Below are 10310 nucleotides of genomic sequence, written 5' to 3'. Positions count from 1 at the left end.
ATGACACCAGCTAGGATTAAGCCTTTGATCATTCTTTGAGTCAAGGAGAACAGAAAATGGATCTCTCACAATTTACACTTGTCTTTTGAATGTTCACGCTTTATACACTGCCTCCTATCTGCTCCCCACCCCAGTAAACATGTTCTCTTGTTCTCAATAGAAGAATGATTAAGAGTTCCAAATTCAGGGGCCTTTATTCTGTAAGATATATACAAAGTAGGATTAAATAAGAGACAGGTATCTATAAAAGCAGCAATTATCCATAGTTTTGTAGCTGCTTTTTAAAATACTGCCTTAGCTTTTTATTTATTGAGCATTTATTTGGTGCCAGGAGCCCCACTAAGCACACTATCTAAGCTCTCTCTTCTGATCTCTACTTCCTATCTCCTTAACTGCTCACAGTTTATCCAACATGAAGTTGGTGCATGGAGAAAATATAATGCGTGTGGCTAACTTTCCATCTGATGATGACTAGGATGGTTTTGTTAATCACCAGCAGACAGAGCATATGTTCTCTGGAAAGAGCTGGCACTCAGGGTAGCCTAGTGGGCAGATTGGAAATTGTAGGCATGCTCACCTCAAGTTAGGAGGTGACAACACCTCAGGATGTAGACAAGAGAATGGCATCATTGTTAAGATGGCTACAGATGACTGGTGGGCTCTGGGAACAGAAGGAGGGAGAGGACTTAGCATAAAATATGTATTTAGAATTAAAGGCAAAATTAAGTAGAGTGACCGTTTATCCTCTGAGTGTTTCATACTGGATCCTAGATTGGGAAATATTTTGGAAAGGGCACAGGATAAAAAGAGAAAAGAAAAGAAGAGAAAACTGGGGCTGGAGAGAGGGCCCAGTGCTTGAGAGCTCTGGCTGCTCTCGCAGAGGACTGGGGTTTGGTTCCCAGCACCCACACAGTGGCTCAAGACTACCTATACCTCCAGTTCCTGGGGATCTGAGGCCCTCTTCTGACTTCACAAGCACCAGGCATGCATGTGGCACACAGACATACATGCAGGCAAAACATACGATAAGACAAATGAATCTAACAATTAAAAAAGAAGATAGATGACGAGCACTCCGTAACCGTCGGGCACTCCCTGCTGGGACCTGCTGAAGGGCGCTCAGAAAGTTACACTCAAGGCTGCACCGAGGAAGTTCTTGCTTTAGGATCTTGAAGGTTGTGGTTGAAGCTAGAAATCTTAAAAAACAGTTTCTGTCTGGGTCATTCCAGTACACAATAGGGCTTTCCTGGATTTCCTCAAGGAAAGGTTATAATTATGGAGAAAAAGAGGAACCAGAAATTTGGTTACACTCTTAACTGCCTATTAAAACTCATTGTTTTTTTCCACGCTCAAGAGCAATTGGAGAGAACAGCTTGGATTTGAATCCTGGCTGGGCCATCTTTGTGCTTTCATGATCTTGGGAGAAGCCCCTTCATTCTTCTTCATTTCTTACTGCAACATCCCATATCTTCTTGTTGTCCCTACAAGAGTGTATGTTGAAATCCTGACTCCCAAGGTGATGATGGCACTGGAGGGCGGGGCTTGTGGGAAGTGATTAGCATAAATCTCACTAGTAGACTTGACTCTCAGAGGGCTTGTTAATCTTTTCCCCATCTGAGGACCCATTTGAAAGGTAACAACCATGAGCCAGCGAGAGGATTCTCATCCATCAGTCAGTCTCCAGTCTCTTGATCCTGGGCTTCCAATTTCCAGAACCATGACAAGAAAATTTCTGTTGCTTATATATAAGCCAAGCAGTTTTAGAGAAATTTGTTATAACAATCTGGATGTATTCAGATAACTATCTTGCAAACTGGAGAGATTACTACCATGTAGAATTTAGTTGTAAGGATTAATTGAATTCTTATTTGGAAAGGACTTAATTATTACTTGTTAAAGGTAAGTTTTATGTACCGAAAGGAAACTTACTATGTAATGCATCACAAATAGACAAGAGAAACAGTTTTCTTTAGACCTGGAAGTTTAGCTTATGCATCTTATTGTTTTGCTTATATATTTGGTGAGTATAGGTGAATCACAGTTCACTCTGCTTAACTTAAATTCTGCTCTGACTTAAATTCAGATTGCACAGATTGAATTTTTCAAATCATCAGCTTCATCTCAAAACCTTAGCTATTTTACATTTATATATACCTGCAATATACCTGAATTTTTAATTTAAGGAATCACATAATTTTGGGGCATATTTCTGACTCTGGTAAATGAAGACTTCGTGAAAATGCCTTTGAATATTCTATCACTTACAAAATTAATATTGTCTAGACTTAATCAAACACTCTTAAGCATTTCAATCTAAATTAATCGCATGTCTAAAAATCTCTCACACATTTTAAATTAGAATCACAAGACCAAACTGCCAGTTTGTCATTAAAAATGTGGCAATCATTTATAGACTGTATCGAAAGTATTAATAGACACCAATTTCCTTTTCTAAATCAAAGACTTATTTAGTTTTATTTTATATGTATGAGTGTTTTGTCCGCATTTACGTCTGTGCACTATACACATGCCTGATGTCTGAGTAGGTCAGAAGAAACATTGGATATTCTGAAACTGAAGTTACAGATGGCTGTGAACCATCATGTGGGTACTGGGAATTGAACGCTGGTTCTCTGCAGGAACAGCAAGTGTTCTTAACCACTGAGCCATCTCACCAGCTCTAGGACCTGCTTCTTTCAGTGTTTTGTCAATTCCAAACTCTCTCTACATTGTAAACTTGCTTCCTCACTTAGAAGGGAGTGAACGGAAGGTGCTTTTCCAGTTAGCTTTAGTTATCTTACCACTCCTTGCTGAAGCTGCTACATGATCATTTTCCCCTAAAGTGTGCCCACCCACTGATCACAGATTTAAAAGTTGAATGTTGCACCTGGATTGCATCCGTCATGGATAGTTCTTCCTCTGACAGTGATGGACAGCCTGTCTTTTATAGACACCATAGCAACGGGTAACTGAGAGTCATGCTTTCAGATCATATTGATTTCTTTTAATCCTTAGAACAGCACTGTCCAGTATGTAATTTTAGGATTCGATAGCCACATTTTAGAGAGTAATTTTGATAATGGGTTTTAAAGCCAGTGCACCCAGAGATTCATCATAATTTTAACATGTAGTCGATATAAAAATGATTAATGAGATAACGAATGCTGTTCTTTTTCAGTTTTAAAATCTGGTGTCTAGTTTGTATTTCTAGAACATCTGGACTTGTGTTTCAGGAGTTAAAATTAAACGTACCCCTCCCTACACAGTAAGGTTGTATTTGTAGAACAGATGCATTATACGGCGCTGGCTCCTTAGATGTAAATGGATTGAAATAGAATACAACAAAAATTTTGGTTCCTTAGTTGCACATCCCACCTGCCCGGTGCTCAGTAGCCCAGTTAATGTCGGCCATGTTGACTGAATCCCAGGCGTTGTGTTCATATTTACTCCTCGAGATTCTTCCTCCAGATTCTGGCTATGGCACCGCTGTTTTTAACTCAGTTGGAGTCTGTACTTCTCTAGTCATCTCAATAGAAACAAATACTCCATGTTTTTGTTCATTGTCCTAAGAGATCTATCTCTTCAACTTTCTTCGCTTGTTTCTAACAACTGAGTTGGTTCCGGGGGAGGTACAGTCCAGTCAGCTTAAGTCGTCTCTGTCTCATCATATATAACTTAGTGGATATGCGAAGACCTAAATACAGTCTCTGTGTGAGGTCAGATACAGCGGCCCATCCTGTCCCATTTTCTCTGTCTACTCAAAGCTGGCTGTCCTAGATAAACACTTGGTGTCCTCTGTGACATATTCAGGATCAGTTCCCTGTTTTAGCCTGCCTGCTAGTAACATCTGACAATTGGTCAATTTTTTTCATGACAGATTTTCTTCGGTTGGTGTACACATTAGCTATTGCTTAGTAATGCTGTGGTACCAACCTCCTTTAAGCTCTGGAGCATTGACTCTTTGGCTTGTTGGGATAGGCCAACTGTATCACAGCCAAGGAAGGTGAGCTTTGTTGGTGGCTGTGCTCCAGGCTGTGACTCATCTGGGACTCACTCTGGGCTATGGGTTGTGTTAGATCTGTTCCCTGTGGATTGGTTCTAGGACTCTGGCTGAAGGGACTTCAGGCATCCTAAGAATTCCCTTGTTGTGGCTGCTTATAAGAGTAAGCATTGGAAGTTCCTTCTTTTATTGTACCCACTAGCATCCCCACTGGCCAAAGATACTCACAGCCAGGCCTAAATAAATAGTACTGCAGGGAGGTATCTCCCATCCACCACAGGCCAACAAAGAGAGCAAATATTGACTGAATAACAATTGGGCCATCACAGTGGCCTCTGGACACCTGTCTTGATTTTCTGTCCATGGTGCGGCTCCCTTCTACAACATCATTTGTGGATTTCTTCAGACCTTGAAAACACTGCAGTTGACCCGACTCTAGTCTTTGGATCCCCTCCTTTCTGGTCTTATCCTGATTTTTAGGTAATCCCTCTGTGACGGTTTGTATACTCTCATCCCAGGGAGTGGCATTATTAGAAGGTGTGGCCTTGTTGGAGTAGGTGTGTCACTGTGGGTGTGGCTTTAAGATCCTCATCCTAGCTGTCCACAAGTAAGTATTCTGCTAGCAGCCTTCAGATGAAGATGTAGAACTCTCAGCTCCTCCTGTACCATGCCTGCCTGGATGCTGCCATGCTCTCACCTTAATGATAATGGACTGAACCTTGGAACCTGCAAGCCAGCCCCAATTAAATGTTGTCCTTTATAAGACTTGCTTTAGTCATGGTGTCTGTTCACAGCAGTAAAACCCTAACTAAGACACCCCCTTTGCTTTGTGACTTTAATATGTTGGCGAAGCTCTAACCTCTATTGGAAGACTCTGTCCTTCACTCCACATCCTTTTGTCTACTGTTGGTACTTCTAGTGTACCACTTGGGAAACTGATTGCTAAGTGTCTGAAATGTTACCCTTTCAATCCATCTCTTCTACTGGTTTACTAAATGGTTGCTTCATTTGTTTGGCTGTTTAGACTGTAACTTCCCAGCCGACCTGAACTTTTTTTTCTCTTCTTCACTCCTTGGAAATTGGAGACACTACAAACCACATCTTAACAAGTAGGAGGTATTTTCAGAGATATTTGATGATCAAAATAATAATGTATTAGTTAGAACCACCAGAAGTCACTGAATCAGTTCAAATTGCTGTGATCTCTTATTCATGATGATATATGGTACTGGTGGAGGTTACTCAGCTTATCCATGGAGCATGCGAATAGAAGATAAGCCTGCTCTGTGGATTCTGCCACCAAGTCCTATCATTTTCTTCTTTGTCACCACTACCGCCCTGCTACCATCTACAGCCATTTCCCTTTTGTTTTAGGAATCTTCTAACAGGTCCTCCAGTTCTACCTGTGATACCCACAATCTATTTTTCAGTACAGTTTCTTTGAATTTGAAATTTGGTGCTATCACTTCCTTGCTCAAAGGACCAAAAGACCAAGCACAGATGGAGACAGGGGGACCTGGGAGTAAGTTTCCTTGTAGTGAATGGCTAGTAAAAAGCCAAGAGTGGTAATGGGAAGCCTGGGTCAGAACCAGTTGCAGCGGTCCAAAGGAGAGATGCTGCATTTGGTACTATTATAGCTTTGTATTGATGTGATTTTAAAAAGAGATAGCATCTTCACTGGGCCAGGAAGGCAGAGGCAATGTCTGGTTTTGCTTCTGATTCTTGGTACATAGTCCACAGCCTGGCACCGGCGAGAACTTGGCTATCTGGCATTTGGACAACTCACTAAGTTTCAGGAGAAACAACAGTTAACAAGTTGCACTATGTGTCTATGAACTTAACTATCCATTCAGAACAGGGCTAGTGTCACAAAGAGAAGCTAGATGCATGTGGCGTGGCCAAGGAAATGGTTAGAGTCTACAGGAAGCATGTGTGTCTTTGTGGCACTGCAGGTTGAATGTAGGGCCTCACACATAGTAGGTGAGCATTTTACTTCTGAGCTGTGTCCCAGCCAGGAAATATTTATTTTTTATTTTAGTCAACTATTTTTGTCTGTGGGATTTGTGTGTTTATATGTGTGCGTGCGTGGGTGCACACACTTGCGGATACCACACTCGTGGATACCAGAGATTGACATCAAGTGTCTTCCTTAATCCCTGGTTTACTAGAGAGCTCCAGACTCCGCCTCTCCACTTCCATAGCACTGAAATTGCAAGCGCACCCTGCCCCACCCCCAGGCCTGGCTTCTTAGATGTGCACGCTGGGGATCCAAACTCAGGCTCTCATGTTTGCGTGGCAAACTCTTGCTCACTGAGCCATCCCCCAGCCCAGGGAAGCATTTCTCAAGTCAGCTCATCAGGCCTTTATTTGGTATTCAGATTACACTTTCCCTACTTTTAGGGCGAGGCACATATTGGTAGGAAAAAGACATTTTCAGGGGGGACCTACCAGAGCACTGGATCATCAAGAAGGATAACATATTAATTATAACTTTGTGAAGTTACTGAAATTCAATGTTGTTATGATCTCTCACTTGTGGTAATGCGTGGGTGGGACACTTGCTCCTATTGAACACAAATGAAAGACTATTTGACATGTCTGATTAAGAAAAGACGATATGTTTTTTAAATCACTTGTGATAAACCTTACTTATTTTAATGGGGCATTAGGAATGGACCACACTATCAATTGGCACCATTTGGGTAAGGAATTGGCAACATGACAAATTCAATGTTTTCTTTCTCTGTCTCTGTAGTTGAGGATGGAAGAGCATGAAACTGTCAACCATTTTGCTTTTTAAATTTCCACAGTGGACCATAATTAGACGATGCTCAAAACATTTAGAGCTCATTTTATCTGGACTGAGATTCCATTACTCAGTGAATTTCAGTAAATTTCACTGGTTTGATGATTAACTCTGGGTCATGGCCGATTTCTCTGCCAGATAAAGTGATTTCAGAAAAGAGGAGATGCCCTTAGCACATGTGAAAATTCCATGCTGTATGCTGTATGGCTGAGGAAAACTCTCAAACAGGTGTGGTCAGGGCTTCCTCTAACTTTAGTCATTCAGTTAATCTGATTAGCCACATGTGCAGTTGTGACAGGCACTGGTGACCCACAGAAGAACAAATCTGATACAGCCTCACTGACCTGAGCTAACGAGAAATAGAAATTATGGTCAGGCATTTCCATATTGCGCCAGGGTGAGGATTTATGAGATGTATGGTGGTTGCAGAAGTCAGGAGGGGCATTTGAAAGACGTGGGAGTGATTAGTGTCTGTGCTGAGTGTGGAATGACCTAGGAAGAGGAGGTGTGGGGTAGATGGAGTGAGGAGTAGGTAGAAGAGGGAGCGGCGGTGGGGGGGAGCTGCCTTGAATTAGTCTGGAGGGTGTGGTATGAGGGGTAAAGTTTGGTGGGGATAAAACAGGGGTAACCAGTGTGGCTGGTGAGGGGCAAAGCCCAGGCTAGGAACATCTTAAGATATTCGAACAGGAAGTAAAAGCTCAGGTTTGAGTTTTGGAAAATCTCTTCAAAGTCACGACACGCTGAGCCTATTGTGTGCCACATCTGCTATACTGAGACATAGTAAAGCATTTGTTTTTAGCTAAATTTCATTATTAAAGATTAATGTTCACCCAGGGAAGTGCATTTCCACACAATGAGTTCCCAAGTTACCACTCTTTGCACCCCAAAATACCGAGATGCTTATAGGCCTGTATACTTCCTTTGCTTTTTCCAATAATGATTCACTCCTCAAAGATTACCAATAGCCAGGGCTGGAGAGACAGCTCATCAGTTTCCAGCACTTGTTGCTTTTGCAGAGCACCTGGGTTTAGTTCTCAGCAAGCACAGGGTAGCTCATAGCCATCCGTAACTCCAGCTCCAGGGCACCAGATATCCTTTTCTGGTCTCCTTGGACACAGTGTACACATGTGGTGCTCATACATACACAAAGGCAAAAAAAACCTCATACACATAAAATAAAAATAAAGATCTTAGAAAAGATTGCCAATAGCACTGATTCCAGAGCTATAGAATAGTCTTACTTATTTTAGAGCTTTATACAAATAGAAGCATCTCTGCATAGTATTTCATATTTGCATATCACCATTTTCAGAATCTATGATGCACATTTGGTAGTTTTAATTTTTCATTATAGATAGTGTTGTTCTGAGTATCTCTCTCTCTCTTTCTCTCTTACACACACACACACACACACACACACACACACACACACACACGAGACAAGGTTCCATTATGGAGCCCAGGATGGCTTTGAACTCATGATCCTATGTCTCAGCATATCAAGTTCTAGACTTAAAGACAAGCAGCACCACTGTGGCCTGAGAACATTCCTATACTTCAATATGTGTGCTGTAGGTTGAGCATCTGCTAGAGATGGAAGGGTCATAGGTTACAGGTACAGTTTAGCTTTGATGTTGAACAGTTGGTTACAGTGGTTATGCCTCGTGCTGGCCCAGCATTGTGGATGGAAACTCTTCTCATCCACACTTTTGATTGCTGTTCACAGTGGAGAGCGGAAAGAGGGAAGGCATCTCATTGTGTTTTCCCAATAAATGCTGTTGAACACTTTTTCACATATTTGATTGGCCAGTTGGATAACACTGTCTATGGAATGCTAGTTGAGATTTTGGCTGTTTGCTTAAAAGTGTTTTTTTTTTTTTTTCCTTGACAGCTTCTGTTTTGTTTTAAATGAGTTATATTAAATTCTTCATATTTTCTTGTTGAAAATCCTTTAGCAGTACATGTTTACAAATGTTTTCTCCTATACACTGACTTTTTCATCTTGCAATTATTTTGATGTACATAAAGGGTTTAATTTTATGAGTTCTATTTATGAATCTTTTCTTTCGGACCGGTGTTTTCTGTGTCTTGAGAACTTTTTGATTGCCCTGGGGATTTCAAAGATGTTCCCTTGTGCTGTCAAGGAGTTTTATAATTTGACTTTTCCACAGTTCTATAACCACTTGGAATTGATATTTTTTCTGTGTACTGTGAAGTTGTGACTTAGGGTGATGGTGGTATATACATATATCTCTTGATTTAGGATTACTTATTTAAAATATCCTTTCTCACAGAATTACCATTGCTTTATTTTCATAGATTTATTGGGCATTGTTGGGATTTTTTTCCCTCTTTCTTCTCTCTTTTTGGGCTATGTTCCTAATAAAAATTCTTGTAGCACTGTTACCAGCTAGGGTACTCATTTTTTTTTTTTTTGGTTCCTTTTAACCTATTTCTAATGTCTGGCATTTGTATGTGCATTGTAGAATCACTGAGTTAATTCACACACACACACACACACACACACACACACACACACCAACTGAAGTTTTGATTGGCATTGCTGCGAGTGTATGCTCTGTTGGGGAGTGTCAATGACCGCTGAGTCTTTACCGCTGGGATTACTGAGTCTTCTTCCTGATGAAGTCAGCACAGCTCTCCATCCAATTTGATCTCAGTCCATTGACTCTGTTTTCTGAGGCACACTCATAAAAGTTTTGCTTTCTAATCATTCTGAGTGTGTAAGCATAATAGACTTTTGTTAGCTTGGCCCTACTCTGGGGACATTATCAACTTACTGTGCGATCATTTGTGTTTTTTGGTGTGTGGCTTACCTTGCACATTGAACGTAGAGTTTGATTATTTTTTCTTGTATAGTCCTTACCCCTTCTATTTGTTGCTTCCTTGTCCCAGCTGGAGCCAAAGTTATAGTTTTAGATGATAATGATTCTAGCTTTGAGTATTTAGCTGTAGCATCGTGTATAAGTATTATTTTCATTTGATTACATAGTTTTGTCTCTAATTTGATTCTAGTAGTGAATCCTCATGATGAGCAGGTGCTGCGTTTGTATTGCAATGGCCACAGGATTGTTTGTCCTTCAGTGTGTCCACGTGGCAACCACAGCAGGAGCACAGATGGAAGGGGCAGTTTCCCACCCTGTCGCTGGTCCAACTGGGATGCTGTCATTTATGTGTTTCCTTTGACTAGTTTGCCAGCAGTACTTTGTTTGGGACCTTTGTGTCTGTGTGAGGGGAGGGGTTGGTCTTTTATGCCCCTCCCCCCATCATGGCTCTTTTGGGTATGAGGGAGGTATGTGGCTTTTGTACAATTGCTTGGGACACCTGCTTTCTTTTGACCCAGTTCTCTGGGAAAGATTTGTCTTGGTTCCCCTTGAGATGCGTGAAATAAATGAGGAACGAAGCCACCTTTTCTAGAGTTTTCTTGGTAAAGTTGTAAATATGAGAATGATGTATCTAGATGGACAGTCTGTGTCTTCTTAATTG

This window comes from Apodemus sylvaticus, chromosome 14 (genome assembly GCF_947179515.1).
Source record: "Apodemus sylvaticus chromosome 14, mApoSyl1.1, whole genome shotgun sequence".
Taxonomy (NCBI): Eukaryota; Metazoa; Chordata; class Mammalia; order Rodentia; family Muridae; genus Apodemus; species Apodemus sylvaticus.
The sequence above is the reverse complement of the archived record's forward strand: the minus strand, read 5'-3'. Positions refer to the sequence as shown.